The 21,153-nt window shown below is 34.8% G+C and overlaps 1 protein-coding gene across 1 annotated transcript in view; it reads left to right on the forward strand.

Annotated features, from left to right (window-relative positions):
* Nucleotides 1-621: 621 nt before the first annotated feature.
* The window catches only part of LOC128988791 (transcription factor Ken 2-like), a 47,055-nt gene continuing 26,523 nt past the window's right edge, over nucleotides 622-21,153 (forward strand). The window contains exon 1 of the mRNA XM_054410434.1: nucleotides 622-769. The gene's annotated coding sequence lies outside the window, so the exon portion shown is untranslated. The remainder of the gene's footprint in view (nucleotides 770-21,153) is intronic.

Below are 21,153 nucleotides of genomic sequence, written 5' to 3' on the forward strand. Positions count from 1 at the left end.
CAACCTTATAAACAATAATTTACAAAATCATTGACCCGAAAGTCAACAAAGCTGCTAATTTATGGCTTCACTGTTTCCTCTTGTTCACCATATCAATGTTGGTTCATCACTTCACGTGGTACAACACTAGCCTTAACAAGTTGTGGACAATCTGACATGTAACAATTTCTTCACTAACTGAACCAAAGTTGACAAATCCAGTATATGTGTCTCACTGATCTTCTTGTTCACCACTGTACTGTACTATCAAGGTATCATAGTCTCTTGCCTTCTTGAAAAACTACACAAACAGTGATTACTTTCCGACATACTGTACCCAACTCAATCCTATCAATTTACACACTCATTGACCCAAAAAGTCACAAAATCTGGGAATTTATCACTTCCAAGCCACGCCCGCTAACCCGTCTCAGGGCCGCTCCCGTGACAAAGGGAAGGGAAAAGTGTTTTATTCTTGTTTGCCAAAAGGTAAGCGCTGTTGCGCAGTCTCTAAACGTGTGCGACCTTGAAAAAAGACGTTGGTGTCGGTAGAGGGGGAAAGTTAGAGAAAGGGAGTGGGGGCTGCGGCGCGGCGTTGCGCGGGGAGAGGGGCCAAAGAAAGGGAAAGGAATAGAACGAGTTTGAGTTGTGTAACGCACGCGGACTAGCGCGAGTGTGACGTGCAATTGTGCGATGGACTCTCTGTGACTGTGTGTGCCGCGAAACCGACCGTCTGTGCTGTGTTTGTGACCATTATGGGATATTATTTTTTGGATACTCACACAATCTGGTAAGTTTCACACTTATTTCCGCGTTTGTTATTGTTTGTCGCCCGACTAATTGGAGAGAGCGTCGGTGTTTTTGTTCACTTTCGTTTTCACTGTTATGTATGTCTTTATGTAGACGCGGTTATAAATAAATGTTTTTGTGAGCTTTGTTTGTAGCGTTGTGTGATTGTTTTTATTATTTTTAACCTTTTTACATTTTCATCAATGCTTACAGAATTGTAATTTTTTTTATTTCTCTTTTTGTCTAAACAATGCGCGTCCATCTATAAAACACATGTTTGGTCATTAGTATTTACGGTGTGACATGACACATACAATACAAGGTTCTAGATACAGAATAATTTCAATAAAATTAACAGTTATGCAATTTTACCGAGGTACTTCTATAGAAATTAATATTAAAATATATGCTCACTATTACTACAATTTAAACGCGTTTACGTTTATATAAAATACACCAATACAATTTTAATTATTGTGCTTACAACCACATACAATTTTTTAAACGAGGCCATAATGTTTAATTATATAAACAAAACCCCATACATACCCTGTGCACAGCTGAAAGCTGAAAGGCGGAAGGACAGTTTCGTCACATCCACGTGCACCTTCCTATTAAAATATTACTATTTACTGTTAAATAATGTTTGGTATAAAAGTACTAGTTTACTTTTTATTATTATTTTACCACTTAAATGGCATCAATCAATTAAAACTCATTGTTACGACGCAACGTAGCGATACAAAGGAATAGTAAATCTATCAATGAAAAGATAAAATTAAGATGTAAAAAATAAATGTATACAGTTTGGTGCTAATAGTACTTAAATAAGTAACGTTTAAAATTTGTATACATCAATATAACTTATTAGTTTTAGATTAATTCTACTTCAAACCGAGGCTTGAAGGTCTACATCTAATCAAGTGAAAAATTCATATTTTAATTTTTCACAGAATTATTTAAATCTTAAACAATAAGTCGAGTTTTATCACAAAATTAAAGAGCAGACAGCCTTCTCTTTTTATGTGGTTCTTTGAAGAATCGCACACAATCGAGTACAATTCAATTTACCATTATAATTTTTTTTTCACGGCTATGTCTAATCGATTCATAATTTCAAATTCTCTGTAATTTACACGGATTAAGAAGAATAACAGAACAATCTTTATTATTAGTACCTACAACTGAGGGCACGGAATTTTTTAGTTTAAGTAATTGGATGATTTGCATGACATGTAGAGATACTGGTTTTATGCAAACCTATTTTGAAAATTAATTTACGTCTATAATGAAACATACGCCGACTGGCAATAAACTACAAGGTGTATACATTTTAACTTTATTATATACATATACGGCATTACGTTTTTTTTATTGTAAAAGGCAAAGAAACCGAACACACTATATATATAGTAGAAGAAGGCAAATCAGTCTGGTACTTAAAGCTCCATATATCTTTATTTGAAACATACAGTACTGACACATTTCATTGATAATAAAAGTCAAATTTATAGCGTTATAATTTCGAGTGCACAAAAGTGATTCCATTACAATCAACACAGACGAGCATAGTATACAGTTTTGAGATGTCGTACTAGTATAGGTATAATACATATAATGTATTCACTCGCATGTGTAGCCTCTGTTTCCTAATGATCTTTATGAAAACACATTTTATAGCTTTACTAATTTGAATTCTTATAGGCTAGCCGATAGAATAAAAGACTACACAATGTTTAACACGAATTCATAAAAAAAAGACCTACTGAATTTTCTTTAATAACAAGAGCTCGCCCCGTGGTCGAAAACTCGACCAAAAGTATGTACTGTATTGTGCAAACTTCTCTGTTTTCACCCCACGCTGTAAATAAAACATGTGATTGGAATTTCTTACATTTGTTTTGATTTTCTGTTTATATTTAGTTGTTATTAATATTTAGTCACCAACATGGCAACCCATAAGGCCCATGTTTTTTTTTCAATTTTAAATTCTCTTGTTGTGTTTATTTTTGAGCCTATTTTAATTTATAAAGGGATTCTGCACATCTACAGGCAAATATATTTCTAACAGCATACGTAGATTTTCCCTGAGATGCATAGGAGCTGAAAAAAAAAAGGTTTTCAATTTTCAATAAACATGCTTGTCTATTAATATATAGAATTAGCCCCATGTTAAATCTCCATAAGAAAAGTTGAATTTCCATTTTTGACCCAATAAACATAACAATACAAATAAAACCTGCACATATAGGAAAGATTTAACCTTTCTTTTGGTACAACCCGCGTGTAATTCGGTCCAGTAGTATGGTCAGGCTAGCTGTCATAAGTTTTGCAAAAGTTTTTTTAATATATACGATCTATTTAACCTTAGTTTATGATGCACAAATCTGTACTGTTTGAAATTTTGCTTTTTGTTGCAGAAAATTAAATTAGCCTATTTGTTGAATAAGTAAACATTTAACACACTCTACCTACAATTTTTTTTTAATTTGTACTGTATAGCCTATCATTGGTTTTTTTATAGTTTCATGTAATATAGTAATGAATATATTTAAAATCAGAAATGAACGGTTTACAAATTATTTTAAACTTTAAATGTCGGTTCGGTATAGTAGGCTACCTAGTACATAATAATAGGACACTGTATGCTTTGCTGCATGGTTTATCTTAGCAACTAGAACTAACAAACTATTTTGTGACTTAAAATAGGACTAAGTAGCTTTGCAATATTTTCCATCTCTGCAATTAATAGCGAGTAGCAGAAAAATCTATCGAATTGCTATTTTCACAACACCTTCTGTTTTGGAAATTAAGATTAAGACCAAGGCAACAGTTTCTCTGTGCATGGCAAAATTGATGCTTTCTTCGGCTCTTTAAATTACTTGTAGAACTGTAGCAATCTCAATAGTAGTTCTAGAAGAATACTCCCCTTGTCTACAACGGCTACAAAACTAGTTCTATTTCGACACACCCACCCTTCATGTTGTGTGAAAAGAACACAGCTCTAGACTAGTAACGAATAACGACTACAAACTACTTTAGTCTAACGGATGATTGAAAAATGTTCCTACCCAATAATGTGAAAAAGTTGCGACAACAAAAACTGTGTAAAGTTTATACTTTACTTTTGAGCGAGAATTAAAGGTTGGTGTAAATTTACAGACCCAAAGATGGTCAACCGTTACAGGTTGGTTGGAATATATGAAATCATTAATACAAACGCACTTTTTGGTCTGAATTTATAAAAACCGATGTTAAAAAAGGATCTGTAACATAATCTCAAAACGCAATTAGGGTCATATCTAATATACTAATTTGAGTTTACTCGATTTCGAGCAGCTACGTACATAAGATTACCTTCATTGTAGCTCATTCCTCTCCTTTTTCAGGACATCACCTTAACAAAACTTAAGAAACGTTGATGGCATAGATAAACACGAAAGGTTGAATTTAATCAAGTGTCGCTTCCAAGTTATGTTTACATGCAAACTGCTGTCTTCCTGCATTTTTTAACTCCTCAGTTATTTTAAAACTTATTTTTACTCGATTTCAAGCTACTATGTACATCAGCTTACGTCCCTACACCACCGCTAAGTTGTTCATTCAAGAGTCTCGTAATCAAGTTGTTCGTGCACTGTGTCGCGTTATCACGGAAGGTCAACCTTATCAGTTATCAGAGACCTCGCGGGGGGCGGAAGACGCGCGAGGCTGAGAACTGATAAACAATGGGCCTAATTCCTTGGCCTCGGCCTCCAGACTATCTCTGACGTCACTGGCGGATTGGCCTCAAGGCCTCTAGGAGGCCGAGACGTGGAGGTCCGCGCCACGCAATGCTAGAGACGTCCGATGAGGAGAAAGATCGCGCGGGAACTTAGTCCGGGGCACATATTATAACCTCAAGGAACCAAACTTTTTGTTACGATGAAGTTTTTAAGCTAGTTAATAGACTTGAAAGGTTTACGCCTACACGAAAAGGTGTTACAATAAAAATATCCTCAAGTGGATTTTAAAATTATACCTCTAACACAATGTTTTTCTCTAACCGTGCTCCTCAAAGGTGAGAGGACACAGAAAGGAATAATTTGGTTACTAACTCTAATCTACTACCTATACAGTATAACTATGTTACTATAATACGGTAACTTCTTGATCAGCATCGTACGTGTTATTAAATTGCTTGAATTTACAAAAAATACGTCAAATAACTTAACATTTTTAATACCTAAAACAGTATAAGTGTAAATTATTTGTTATTTGACGATTTGTTTGTACTTTCAGTTTAAAATTAACTACATTACTGTATCTTGCTACTATATCATTTACATATACCATATATTTTGGTATTATTGTTTCGATTACGTTATACCAAATATACATAAATGTAGGTAGCTCAGTGGTTATATTGGTCACCTAATAATCAAAAGCATACCGGTTCGATCCTGAGAAAAGTCAAAACCTTGTTGATGGTTCGAAATTGGACCCAGCTGGCCCTGAACATTGCGATTTTTCTACACACTCATTTTTGGGTTAAGATACGCATCTAGGAGGCGCCTAAGTCTCAATTGGCCAATTGGTATTGGTAAAAATAATAATAATAACAATAATAATGGTTGCTTGGTCTATCGTAAGCAGGATCTATACTGGACCTATATGAAATGGCTACAGCTACAACAAAACACTTTTCAATTATTTATTTTTGACTTGATTCAAACCGTTGTAATATAGTACTAACGCTAAAAAAGCTCTAAATAAATTAAATGAAACAGCATAATCCGACCAAAAAATTCAATATCCGGGTTAACGTATGAAAGGAAGTTAGTGAGTGTGGAAAATAACAACAGATGCACAGTACAGAGTTTTCATGGGAAGTATACGCATACTCCACTTCTACAAATTCAAAATATCACCACGGCCTAAATGAGCAAGAGCTAGACCGTACAGAATTATTTTCAATTTATTCTGAAGGTTGTAAAGAATATACAAAGGAGGTTGAATTCCCAATCAGTTATTTGAGTAAAGAGTGTTTAAAATAGGATAATTGGAAATTGTATACATTTACTTAATATCAAGTAGCTATTGATATGGAATGTCTTGTTAGATCAATTTACCAACGTATTTTAGACGTTTTTATTTAAAATCTTACTATAATAACGAACGTTACTGGGTTTGTGACTATAATATGTATGGCTCAAATATAAAATTTAGAACAATGACCCGAGTTATAATTCTGTAAACACGTAATCCTTGAACGAATGTTTTTGAATATACTGAATTCAATGTGATTATAAAAGATAAAAAATGTTCTGCGAGTGTGACTTGAATCAGAATTAAAAATAGATCATGTTATGTTGGAGGGAATGCAATAGTTAAATTTGGTAAACCTTAAAACTGTAGCTTTTGACTGCAGATAAAACTTCAGTATGAAAAAGTCAATTACCATCATATGTAGCACAACACATTTTTAGGTACTTTAGAACAACTTTACTCGCCATGTAGGCCTTGAGTAAAAAATCACAAAAATATTAATACTATTTATTAGCCGAATTTCAACCTGCAAACTAGCAATTTTAACCTGGCAATCCACGACACATTAATTAATTTTATACAGTCGTTGGTAAACATCACTCGCCTACACTTGCATAAACATTGTTTTGACACTTTTGTTTAAATTAAACAGCTGATTGTAAATTTTGAATGCTTAATGTAAATTCTAATAATTCTTGTTTGGATTCAAATTTACATAAAATAAGTGGGTAATATTATCAAAAATACTTATTTCATTGTTAAACCAAAGTTTGCTACAAGTTGTCTAAGCTTTGGAGATTAAGTTTTGGTAGGAGAGACCCAAGTAAAATACAGTAATCAGTATTTGATCGGAACTACTTTCCGCAAAATCGAGTAATCTGATCTTCAGTGTAATCTTTGCTCAATAGTAACAAATTATGATTTCCCTTTGCACTGTTTGTTTTAATTTGCCAGTATACTGTGGATGACTTTTAAAACACAAGTCTTTTGTTTACTTTTACCTGGTTATTATGTTCAACCAGCATAGTTACTTAGCAACCAATAAGGCTTAATGTTAAAGTTTTAAATGAGTTGTGGAGCGAAATACAAATTATCCTGAGGTTGTGGCTGTCGTCAATCAGGTTTTTAGACCATAAATAAATTATTTACAGGATTTAACGGAAAACGTTGAACTCATTTACGAGATCTTTGTGCAAGCAAGCATACATAAAAACAAAAACATTGCTCATATAGGAGTATAGGATATTGGATAGTACTTAAATTAATCGTCTTCAACGCTGTACGTTGTCTACAACGTTGTCTACAGTATTAAATCATGCCCTGTTGTTTTTTAAGATGGTAGACTTTTATAAGAAGATGAGCATATGACAATTTTACTAACAAATATGTTCATACATATTTATTTTTAGTGTTTATCGGTGTTTATTACCCCAGTCATCTTATTATACTTAAACATAATGTATTGTGCCAAATAGCTCCGTGATTTACCAGAGATTTTATAAATCTTTCATTTTCATAACCTTCTCGATGGATATAAAAAATTATCCATTTAAACGGTTTTTTGTTTCATGTTTTTAACATTCAGAGAATTATAAAGTTTGACTCCATGTCAAGTTTACTCTCTTCGCCCGAGAACTATGCATCTACTTCTACATGATGAATTTAATCAGTACGACTACCAGTTTTTTACAGTTGGTCCGGAGGTTACGAAATTGAGCAAACCCAGACTGTGCCAACATGGCGACCGTTGGTAGGTGACAAAAGCCTTTGTATGGGGTGCCACTGCCACCATCAGTTGGGGTTAGGAGGGAGGATGGGAGGAAGAAGAACAAACAAAACTCTCAGTCTGGTCTCGCCTCTCGTCCATTCTCATTCTGATTCTATGCTACTATTCTACGCCAGGGTAACATGGCGGGTATGGCCTATAATATCAATCATCATTTTATAATTACAGCAATAGCTATGCACACTTGGGTGCGTACTTTTAACTGAATATAAATGCAAAGTGAGTGTAAAATGGTGCAGGGTCATCTGTGTAGTTTTGTTACTGACCAAAACAGCTGTTTCTTTAGTCAGGACTATTGTGTTAAAAACCCACTGACAGTTGGAACCAGTTTTGAACCTTCAAAAAGCTGTTGAATTCTCTCATACTCTACAGTAGAGTGAGGAGGTACCTAATAAAATACATGAGAATTAATAACTCATGAATCAAGATAGAGACGGAGTTAAGTGACTAAATATCATAGCAATGAGTAAAGGAATTAGTTAATGAAGAAAATCGAAAGTTTATTTTAGGTGGTATAACAAAGAAATAAATCAATTATAAAGTAAGAAACTAAAAATCACACCCGAACAAAGAACAAGTAATAAGGAAGCTTGAAACTAGATTTCAGTACCATTAACATAGAAATTAATCATTAAACAGTTATGGACTGACATTAAAAAGACCACAAACACGTAAACCGTCAACGAAGAAGGTAGTAAAGATAAAGCAACGCTAAACCTAAGGATAAGTAAATAAAGAACCTAGAAAGAGAATATGGGCCATAAGCAGAGAATCGATCAAGTCAGAGACCAAACATCATAACTCTAGACAAAGAAGTGAGGTAATAAAGGAGCACGAGATTAGAATATGAGGCCACAAACGGATAAACGAGTTGGTAAACAGGTTTAGACTATAAATAAATAAGAACCATAAAAAATATGGATGGGTTAACGAAGAAGCTGGATACGAAATATCACAAAGAAATGTAGGTATCAGTAAATCTTAAACCAAGGAACCAAATCAGGGTCATTAACGGAGAAATTTATGAATACTGAAGTTACGAACAAAATACCGTAGCAATAAACAATGGAATGAGTTTAGAAAAGAAGCTTGAGACTGAAGGTTATTGCCATAAGAGCAATGAGTCAATAAAAAAGGCATACTCCAAATAAGACCAGAAACAGAGAGGTGAGGCAATGATAATCAAAAGAATCAATTGTAAAAAAATAAAATAAGGACAGCCATAACAAACGTATGAGTAAATAGAGGATTGCAATATCACTACCAAAATTCGATAAGTTACTCAAGAATCCAGGATGATCAAATAGGCAGAGATGTGATCGTTACTCATGAATCCAGGATGATCAAAGTCAGAGAAATGATTCAATCAAGAGCGTCAGAGGCGGGCCGGAGAAGGAAGACTAGATGAGGTAACTGTGGAAGCTTTCCTTGTCGGAGGACCTTGAATGTGGAGTTGCGTGAGTGTAGAGTTGTGCAACTCCCCCCCCTCACAGTTGGCGAGGTCACCCCCTCTCTCCCCTTCTTTCTCTCGCACGCTCGGGTCGGCAGCTGCTGTAGCTGGGCTGGAGAACGAGAAAGTAGACCATATCTCAGTAGTTCACACTCCAACTTCATCACGGTCACGTCTGGCTTCATTTATCATGCGGTGTCTCGACTGTAATCACCAACCACTTGACGGATTTGCAGCGAGGACATTTTCACTTGTGTGATTAATTGAATTTGAAGAATACTTGAACAAGTGAACATCGTTGCAATTTAAATATGGAATTGTGCCATCTGTTTCATCTTCATACCAAAGGGAATCATTCATCCACCTTGTTTTAAGATGTAAACCGCACACCGCGAATTCAGAATCAAATAAATTAAAACGAGTAGTTAGAAATGTTTTTGGTGTTTTTGTGGATCCAACTACATGATCTCTACCTATACAATACCAGCATATTATTAGTTCAGTTAGAATGTATCCTACGCTATCAAGAATGTATTTCCTTTGTTTACTTTTTTCAAGCTGATAAATGACAGCACGTCATTATTTTAATGTGTTTTCACTTAGAAACGTTCAAGAGTACGTTTGTTTGGCAACAAGAGGGTTGCAGTAGACATTTTTGTATTAGTTATATATTTTTTTGTTAATGTTGGCTTTACCCTTGGCGATGAATCCCAAATTTGGCGCCCAGCGTGTGGCATTATTGAGTTATGTTTTGTCTTCATGGCTTTATCGATTGTGTTCCCAAATCACAGATCAATTACAAAAACTGCCACATCGTTGCACCAAATGTTACATTCTTTGCTGAAGATGAATTCAATAATAGGAAAAACTAGAAAAATAAGATAAAATTACTACTGTACTACATATAATGATCCTCTTTTCAAAATTTATCTACAGCCTTCTCTTAAACATTCGTTGCTAATCTAAAGTAAACATTGAATGAAAATAAATCTTTTGGTACAGTCAACAACAAAACTAGATAGTAAGAGATCCATCTTCTGTAAAAAAAAGTAAAAACAAATTTTTTTCTAACTTAACGTTATTAGCTTAATCCTCAGCAAAGGATATGACACTATATTTTAAGAATCCTTTCAAAGACCCTGTGTATGCATTAGTTTATTTCTTTCATCGATGAATTTGAATAGAAAAATTAAACATAATCCAATACTATGTCAAAGTAAAGCTAAATCAACTACTTATACATACATTAGTTTCCCCACAAATTATAAAGTATACTTCCCGGTTTTCAAACGAATAGCTGTGTTTTCTAATAAGATCTTGCGATAAAGGAAGAAAGTAACAATAACCCCTCTAATTCCAAAATTAAAGTATTTCACACCAGGAAATCGAGCTCAAGACCGATGAACTCGCTGGAAGATAAAAATAACAATGTGAACGAACGGTTACCGCGGATCTGGTGTGAACTGGAGAGAGGCGTGGGGATTGTTAGAACGGCGAGGAAAGATGAAATGTGACCCGAGACAAAACGGAACATAGGTGAAGACGAGGAAGGTGGAGAAAGAGAGGGAAAAGAGAGGGAAAAGAGAGAGGAATTGTGAAATAGCGACGCTCGCTGTTGGCAGCTGGAAGATGGAGATTCTCAGTTAGTCACGTGTTGTAGTAGTGATAGTTGTAAGATTAAATAGGCCCCGATTCTAGGTCTTACCACGAGACTTAGAATAATAGTTTATTCCTTGGATGGGAAATTGGCTAAAACTTTCATTATCATGAGATGGGGCGCCACCTATGTGAGTATTTTCACCAAAATATGAGTGAAGATGTTCTAATGATGAGTGTAGAATGGTGTGTAGTGCCTTTTTTTAGCTTTGTTAGTGGCTAATACCAGCCACTTTATTAGTCAGGGCCATTTATTAAACACCAAATGATCAAGGACAGCTGGGACCAGTTTCTAACTTTCAAAAAGCTAAACCCTTTCAGGGTGTCAACAGAAAATATTTAATTAATTTCCATGACTATCCACGGCCATTTACCATTGATTTCCATGACTCAAGAACTATGACAACTCAAAACATTGTAATAATATTTGTACTGTATTGCAATTTGAGTTAATAATAAAGTTGTAAAATTTTCATATACACCTCCGTTGCAACAATATCCTTCAATAATATTACATTAAATTAAGTAGGGACTGATTTTATTGAACTAATACAACTGTAATAAATTGAATTGTGGTACATTTGTGAAAAATCCTGAAAAATGCTACAATAGTCGGGGTTACGGCCGACTAGAGCATTGAAAAGCCGCCCTCAAATCCATCCATCATCGGGAATGTCCATGACTTTCATGACTTTTTTGCCTATTTACATACCTTTCAATGACTAACTTTTCTCCCATGACTTTCCATGACTATCCCTGTATTTCCAGAATGTGGACACCCTGCTTTTTCTCAGGATCAAACCGGCGTCCCTTTGGTTACCAGGCGAGCACCATTACCACTGAGATACCCAGCTGTATAAATTCCAATAATTGCCAAAGTATATAGTACAATGTATAGATTCCGGATCTCGAAATCCCTAAGGGGAGTCTCTTCTACGACTTATCGCAGAGTGACCACGTTTTAGCAACAATTACATAATAACTTTTTTTACATAACGTTTTACGAGTTTACTTTGCCAACTAATTTGCTCACTTCGAATCACCACTGAATATAACAAAATTGTGTTACTTTAATTGAATTGTTAACATGACATCCGATATGGTCTGTGTGTAGATTACGTGAATTCTTACACGTTCACTGGCGTTACAAATATCAACAAAACGACGTTTTAGTTGAAAAACAAAATGATGATTGATGATTAACAGTTTAGCCTACAGATGGAAAGTTATTTTCGTTTATTGAGTTTTAGAGATGCGGTGACCTCTACAACGCAACCCAGTTATGAAACATATTAATCTCAAATTTGTAGGGATTTTTAGTGTGTTAGGATCTTTTCGTCGTCACATTATAGCAACTAAAAACAAAATATACCGTAATGAGCGACTCATGTTCAAAGCACGTTTTTTAAATTTTATAAAATTGCCCGCGAGAGAAACAATTTTCTCTTTTCTATAATCCAAACTGTTAAACAGTCGAAGCAAATTAATCTACGTGGATTCCATTGATCATAGAAAATATGTAAGGTATTAACGGCGATACTAGCTGTTTTTCGCTAGCATGAAAACATTAAAATAAATCAAATAAAAAAGTCTTCATTAGACCCTAGTTAGATTTTTATTAAATAGCACGCATTGTTAATATTCTCTTATTTTGATTAGTAAAAAAAAACATAAATCTAATCAAACTTCCTACAACTATCTAAAACCATTCGGTATTTTATCATTGCAGTGTGTCTTTTTCTAAAATAATTTTGCTTCTAGTATCTTATAACTTATCACAAGACGTTTTTAAACACAGTTGAAGAGTCTCTGATTTGTTACAAACATTTTAAGTTATATATTCTTTTAAGATATGAAATCTTTTCGCAAAATGTTCTCCAGTAGAAATGCAATCCATAGGATACTATAATACGAGTAACGTTTGCACACAATGATTTCAAAACAGCGCCTATGATTTCCTCCAAATTGTTAGAAATATCTTAGTTTGAGGCTAAAAACAATATCCATGCTAGGCTTTGTTCTGGGAAAATTTGTTTTACTTTAAAAACTTAAAATTTAATTTTAATACTTCTACCATTAGTCTTATGGACTGTAAAGTAGCTATGGCAGTTTTACGCAAATGTAAATAAATGAATTGCAACATAAGCTTGGAAAAAATCATTTACAGTACAGAGTACAGTAGCAAATTACTAAATACAGTACAAAAGAAAAGGACATTCCTGCTAATGAGCAATGATTATATAATATACTTGAGGTTTACTATTACTAAGCAATGGGGTATTAAAGACTGTTCAAAAACATAAAGTCTTTCAGAAGTAAAACTAATAAGTTAGCCTATATGTTTTGACAGGTCAACTAGAGTTCAAAATAAATATTTTTCGAAACATGCTTGTTTCATTTAGACGTATTCTAAATGTGGATGAATATCAAAACTAATCATTTATCAGTAATTTAAATCATACAACACATAGGACTTTGACTCTTAGAGCAAGGCTATGACAATTTTTGTCTTACAAGCCCTTAAATTTATCTTTTGAAACTGTATCTAGCCTAAACCATATCTTGGCGTATTCAGAGTGGAGTGTTTATGTTTATGTGCACTTTTAACACTTTTTCTTGTTTGCCTTTTACACAGAATTTCAATACATATCTAAAAGTAGATTTATAAGTTGAATTCATTGGTTTCAATAGTATTTTCTGTAGGCCTAATTTTGTAAATAAACACAATTTTGTGTTTATTTACAGTAGTTTTCAATCACTTAAAACGACAAGGTTGTTAACAAAATGCTCTATAGCCTGTACAGCAATTGCTTGATGATACTGATACTGAGCATGCGATGATGTGCGATGTGTGTGTTTGCGATGTTGTAGGTCTACTTGAGCATGATAAAATGTTATTAAGTATATAATTTTTATTTTATTCCATATCTTAGACTGTATTTAATACTATCATGGACATCGTACATTTTGTAGTCCTATATTTTATTTTTAACCTAGAACAAATGAAACCCCTCGAGCAAGGCTCGGTCCTCTGGTACTATCTTTTAATTTGAACAACCGGTTCCCTGATAAATAAAAATTTTCCCTTAATAAAACAACTTAATCATAACCACTGATGATGGGAGTAAAAACTAAGCAGAAGCCCAGTGTCTCGTACCATACGTCCATACGTACAGTAGTACGGAGCGCGCCTTCATTTTGCGATACGCAATTTAGCTACTCCTCTGAGTTGAGTATCTCTACACGTACGGCCACCATTGTTTCGTTAGGAAGTTGCCTCAGTTGCCCAAACAAACTGCAGTACGATAGTTATCAATATATTAATAGGCAAGCATGTTTATTTAAAACCTTTTTTCTCAGTCCGTGAGCATCGCAGGGAAAATCTACGCACAAAAAATTAATTACAAATAAAAAAAAATAACATGGGCCTTATGGGTTGTCATGCTGGGGACGAAATAACAACGAAATATGAACAGAAATCAAAACAAATGGAAGAAATTCAAATCACATATTTTATTTACTGCGTGGGGTGAAAAGAGAAGACTGTACATTAGGCCTGGGCCTACATATTTTTGGTCGAGTTCTCGACCACTGAATGACCTCATATATTAATGGGCAAGCATCTTTCTTTAAAACCTTTTTTTCTCAGCTCGTGTTTATCGCAGGGAAAATCTACCGATACTGTTAATAAACAAGGAAACTACAGCAGTTTATTTATTCTCCATAAGAATAATATGGAAAATTTTAGTTTACAACATTTAAATTTTCTATGCATGTAACCTTAAGACATATAACAATGCTTAGATATACTTAATTATTTGTTTCTTAAGCTCTACAAAATGGTTTAGAAAGAAGTAGAAAAAAGTTATATTTTTAGGGGGAAATGGGAAAAATGAATTTTTATCTCATAAATCCCCCCTTCCATACTCCGATCATTCTAGTTCGCAAACTCGTTTGAATAAATGTAGGTAGGCTAATGTTTACACGTTTATATACCAAATTTCATGAAGATAAAATGATTTTGGCTCGAGTTATCATGCTAGACACACACACACATATTATATATACATATTAAGTTATATATGAATCTGAACGGAGGGTGTTTTTGGTCTCTGGGGACCTCAAAATGGAAAAGTAAATCGGTACCAGGTCCAGGTCTTACCATGAGACCTATGGTATTAGCTTATATTCCCTATGAGATATGTCGATAAAACCAGAGTTAAAAACGATAAACCATTCCCCTGTAGAATGTCATATTGGCTATATAATATAAATTTATGGCCGCTCATCACAGAATAATTTTATAGATAAAACCTTAGTCTATGATAATTTTAGGAAAATTTTAAATGTAAGAAATCAGTGAAACAGACTTTTTACAAATTAAAAACTCGGCATTTTTTGAGGATGGTAAAATTATCCATAATTAGACATCCAATCCCCATGTTAAATTTCTAGCCAGATTTTTGATCAAAATCGTCGTAGTTGATGTGCATCACCAACAGATTGTGCTGATCTAAATTACTAATTTCTATGCAATACACAAACTTGTTTACCAAGTCAAACTGATGGAATTACTTATTGTGAGCTATAGCAACTGTTATGACCCACCAACTTGAAAGCAACAAAATTTAGGAAGAAAATAGACTTTTAAAAACTAGCCCACAACTACATTTTTTTTTAATAAAAAAATTGTATCTACTTCAGTATCCCATAGTCAATGGTATAACAACACTGTGAATAATCAAACAATAGAATCCACACCTAGGGTTAAACGGATCCATCCTATATTAGCTATCCAGTAATAAGAAATCACTAACGAACCCCTGCAGCTCAACGCGCCGCAAAATAACATATGAATTTAGGAAACAATTTCATTGTGTTATATATAGACTCTTTCAGTAAAAAATAAGATTAAAAGTAATGATGCCTTAAAAAGGAAAGCAGTCCAACAATTTTCTAGCTGTAGCCTATTTGTTTTATATTTAGTTAATTAATAGGTTATCAGGTATTTTAAAGTTGTTTTTTTAGATTTTAAAGCACATTTAATAATACATTTTAATAAAACCAATATGTAGCATATTTGAAGAAGATAAAAATGCTGCTTGAAAACCCCCGTTTAAAAAAAAAATACATAAAGACATATTTATTCCCAATTTAAATAACATTGTATTTAACGAATGCTTATGTTTGCTGCTACGGGGAAAGTAAAAAGTGTTTTTGACAAATTGTCAATAGTATAGGATGAAATAAATAAATTTGGCAAATTTTATTAACATATATATATCCATAAATAAGTAAACTAGGCCTACAACAGTTTTCATCTCCTCCATAAGAATAACATGGGAATTTTAAATCACACTTTTTTTTATTTTCTCCGTAATTGTTTGGCATACAACAGCGCTTCAATATAGGTACTAAGTTAATTTTTTTGTAAACTCTGCAAAATGGTTTAGGATTGCAAAATTTTGTGTTTTTAGGGTTAAAATGGAGAAAACCCATTTTTACCCCATAAGAACCCCCATAAACCCCCGTTCCCATAGTCCGATCATGCTGATTGGCGAACTCATTCCTATACAGCCAATGGCAACAAAGGAGCCTACAGTTTTTATAGTGGAATCCGAGCCACATTTTGGCCTTGTAATTTGCGAATTGGTCTATCAGGATAATACTGCGGATAGTCATAGTACTCACTAGTTAGGACATTAATCTACATCAGGGAGTATCGCATCCACAGATCATGCCAATAAATATCCACGTAGGCCCTATAGAAATCGCAAAGACTTAAATCTAGGCCACTAGGACAAATCCTATAGCTCTAAACTTTCTTTGAAAATCGTAAATAGACTTCATATTAAGCAAGTCTTTATTATAACAGGTCCTACATTCATTGACAAATGAACAAACTGATTTTGATTCATTCCGATAATTTTGTTTGTTTGATTTTGTTTGGTTGTTTCTTCATTTCAACACTTATTTTGAAAAAAAAAATTGTTTGTTTAGTTGTTTGCTACTATTTGCACTTAAAGTAAATTACTTTCAACATATCCAAAATGTAGAATACAAGACAGTAATTTGACAAAATAATACAACCAGACCGAAAGGAAATCATTTAAACACAGTAATTCAGTGATTTTTTAACCAGACCAAAAGGAAAATTATTAAGTCCACGACATCCTCCTCCTATTAAACTGCTATCTGAGATGCACAATATTTAAGGTTTCAAAATTAAGTAATAAATGTTTAGGGAGCCTTTCTGAACACATTCTGAAACAATTAAAATCCTGCATCTTCAAGTCAGATACCCACATTATTTGCTATCACTATTTCCCCTACTCTCATCTAATCCTCATGACCTGTGGAACAAATACAAAGATAAAGTAAAAAGACATTGTACATGAAATTCGTTTCAGTTCATGAAATCTTGAAACAAATAAGGAGATTTATAACCATCAGGCTTTGTTCTTGATTGAAGCATTGTGTTACCTCTTGTGCCACAGTTAGGTTTAGAATACCAGTGCCAGATCATAGAAAGAATGGTACCAAGTATATGATCAACATGAGTTAGTCTAAGCAGTCTAAACCAATGATCCCTTGGTCAACAAAAAAGAGTAATCTGTGATACATTAATTAATACAATAAATTCATGATGGGAGTATTATTGGCTTAAGGCTTAAGTTTTACCAAAACCAAAACCCTGAGACAAACTACACTATGATCCACAAACGCCCAATCCAAACTCTTGATCAAATCTTAAAAGATCTGCACGTACTGATTTGAGAATTGTTGGTGGCGCAATGGTTTTAATCCTAAATTTCAGCCAAACGGCTTCGCTCCCAGTCATTCCACGATTAACTGCTGGTAATGGAATGAACGCTTAAATCAAATCATAAAATCTGTGGTGCTTTGTATAGTAAGTGGCAGAAAACATTAGGCCTGCATCGTTGAAGAACCAAACAGCTAAAAGAAAGATTTCTGGAGCAATGGCTGACAATCGATTGACTGTTAAAACAATCATTAACATTTGGTACAAACGTTCAAACTTACGTTTAATCAAACCAGCGTGATCGGACTATTGAAACGGGGTTTTATGGGGTGAAAATTGATTTTTCTAATTTTTTACCCTCAAAACATAGAATTTTCCAATTTCTCTCTCTTAAAACAGTGAAGTGTTTTTGTACGGTATTGGTTGCGGAGAAAATTCAAATATAAATTGTTGATTTAAATTCCCATGTTTAAGGAAAATAATCAATTGTTATAGGCCTAGGTTGCTTGTTTATGGATATATTTTGATCAAACTTGGCACATTTATTTTTTTATTACCAATCCTTTAATATTTTAGCCTACAGTAAAACATCAATAACTTGACAATTTGTGGACCCAGAGATTGTCGAGTTTGGGGTTGTTGAGTCATACAGAACAGACTAATTTTACATATATAAGTTGATTACTTGCATGAGTATTTTTACATATTGAGTGAGTAAACAATCAACTACAAAAAATGTTGAATATTCAACAATGAATTATATGGTACCTAAAAAACTAAATTTTCTGAAAATTTTGGCGCTGCCTACGTATTGACAGGCAAAGCTCTCTCAAAACACTTAATGCTTTTTACCATGCGGTTGGCATTCTGGGTTATAGTAGTACGTTTTCTGTGCTGGTGTTGAGTTAGTGAGGTTTTACTGTACTAACGTTTTAAGCCTCGCTGTAGCAGCAAACCTAAGTGCTCGTTAAACCTAATATTATTTTCAATCTGACCATGTTTAAGGAAATAGCTACTTAATGAAAATCCAAGCAGGCAAATGGAAATTTGCTTAGTCTGCAGGTTTGATGCAGCCGGGGTATTTAATAATATTGCTGGGTAAGTTAAGAGACATTAAATTAGTAGGTAAATTCTAGACACTAAATTAGCAGATAAATTCTATAGTGCTTGGAATAGACTGAGTTAAGTAAATTAAAACCACATTTTTAAAAAGAGCTGTTGGATTTGGACATATCTATGGGCTTGAGCTAGATATGTCTAAGTAGCTGTAGGCTCAAAGAATCAAAATTACCTGTTCTATCACATTATATGTCTGAAAAATATTTCTTTATAGTATAGCGGAATTTGTTCTAAGAGGCATAAAACACTAGTAAAGATGTCAATATATATTGCAAATTACTTCTCTTAATTTTCAAACGTCACAAGTTTAGGAATCAATAAGTTTATAAAACAATTTATTAAGGCCTTTAAAAATGGTGAATAATTCTGAACTCTGAAGTATGTATTCAAAACTTGAGTATCGGATTATTGAATAGTAAAAGTATCAATTTGATCACTAACGAAACTTAAAACCAAAACCCAAACTTGTTGATTTTAATTGGTAACAATGGATAATATGATGGACTAAGACTAAAGAAGGTTTTATCGATAAATCCCCTGATTATTTTTAGCACTTACAATGCCTGTTTATCTGGCCGAGGGAGTGTTTCCCTCCCGCTGGAAAACAGCAAGCCTTGTTTGTGCTTGTGCAGAAGGGAAAGGGAGACTCAGACCTGCCATCCTAATTACAGACCTCTCTGTATGTTGGACACAGCTGGGAAAGTCCTTAAGAAGTCAATTTGTTCCAGACTGAATTCAGGTGTGGTCACTTCAGAGAACCAGTCTTCTGGTCAGTATGGCATTAGGAAGGGGGGCAGTGAATGGTCGACACTATTAAGGAGCTAAAGCGAGCTGTAATGAGAGCTGGGGATTTTCATTGTAGGTGTTAGCCTCCGGATTGCAAAATAATATTTAAAAAGTTCAAATACCTGCTATTAAGCAGTCCAACGTTGTTGTTTAAACACAAATAGTTGCGTGGCACCATCATCAGGCTGTACAAGGACGGTTTTCTTTCTTCATACGAAGAGCGTCATATTGTTTACACAAAAATAGTAAATAGGCTAGACATTTAAACATGACACAAACACGAATACGAGACATTTATGGTAACTGATCAGTTAAGAAAACAGACGATGCCAGAAGACTCAAATTCCGCCGGGTTAGCGTCGTCTGTTTTCTAAACTGATCAATTACCATAAATGTCTCGTATTCGTGTTTGTGTCCTGTTTGAATGTCTATTTATTATTTTTGTGTAAACAATACGACGCTCTTTGTATGAAGAAAGAAAACCGTCCTTGTTCAGCCTGAAGATGGGTGCCACACAGGCACCGAAACTAGTTGTGTTTACAACAACGTTGGATTGCTTAATAGCTGAGGATTTTAACCAACACTCTTGTCAAGTTGTACTGCTCGTAACACTTGAAATGCAAAACTCATTTAATTCTGTTAGGTGGTATGATATGCTAGACTCTCTGGAGAACACGACCTCCCAAGACCCGGCGTCTGATGCTCGCATAATAGAATACGGTACTAACTCCGGTTCTGCCTCCTCATTAATGACATTCCGGAAGGCATCCAGATAATGTGTGTCCACCACTCCTTGTGCCGCTCAAGGATCCATACTTGGCCCGGACCTCTGGAACATAGCCTACAAAAGCCGCCTGAGGTCTAAGATGCCTGCAGAAACTGTCTTAGTTGGGTACAGAAATGACAGTGCGCCTTTAATAGCTGTACGTAGCATTCAGCTGGCCCAGGTAAAACTGAAACCAAGTAGGCTAATGCGCACCATCAACGCATGGATGGCAGACAACGATTTCTCACTCGCTCAGAGTAAAACTGAGATTGTGATTCTGACCAAAAATATTATTGATACTAACCATTATGCCGTTGAAGGTGGGGAACATTGAAGATCAAAACATTTGTGCACCAAACACCTTTGGGTCATGTTGGTCAATAAGCTTAGCTGGCAGGACCAGATCCTCCATATGGCAGAAAAGGCCGCTAAAGTGGTTTTTTCCCTTAGTCGGTTTTAATAGCGAATGTCGAAGGCCAACGGTCCAGTCACAGGACTGTTGATGTCTCTGCGAGGTCCAATCTGTACTCCTTATGGTGCTGATGTGTGGGCAGACACACTCATTAAGGAGGTAGGCTGTACATGATGCAGCTTGGCCGTGTGCAGAGTCAGGCAGCACTCAGGGTAGCATCCCCCTACCTAATATTTAGTGTCCAAATCCACTGTTCAAAGAGAGAAGTGCACCCACACCTATTGCCTTTGGTAGGATAGCTGGGAACAGGAGACACGAGGAAACTGGACTAGGCCAGTCTACAGCAAGTCCAGCCTTGGGTCAATCAGCGGTACGGAGAGGTCTAGATTATCACCTTCCGATTCCTAACAGGACACAGATTTTTCCAGTTCTACCAGTGATGGGTAGAGCCGTGTCACCCAATTGCATCTACTGCCCAAGCACTCCTGACGACGCTTAAAACACCTTTTTTCACTGCTCCCGTTGAGAAAGGCCCTACCTTGAAGCGAAAAACAATGAAGGCATACAGTAGTAGGTACTTCTGTTGGTGGACATGGTCATCTCGATGATGATGGAGGGTAAG

This window comes from Macrosteles quadrilineatus, unplaced genomic scaffold (genome assembly GCF_028750875.1).
Source record: "Macrosteles quadrilineatus isolate MER2022 unplaced genomic scaffold, UCM_ALF_1.0 Scaffold_3__2_contigs__length_128488019, whole genome shotgun sequence".
NCBI lineage: Eukaryota > Metazoa > Arthropoda > Insecta > Hemiptera > Cicadellidae > Macrosteles > Macrosteles quadrilineatus.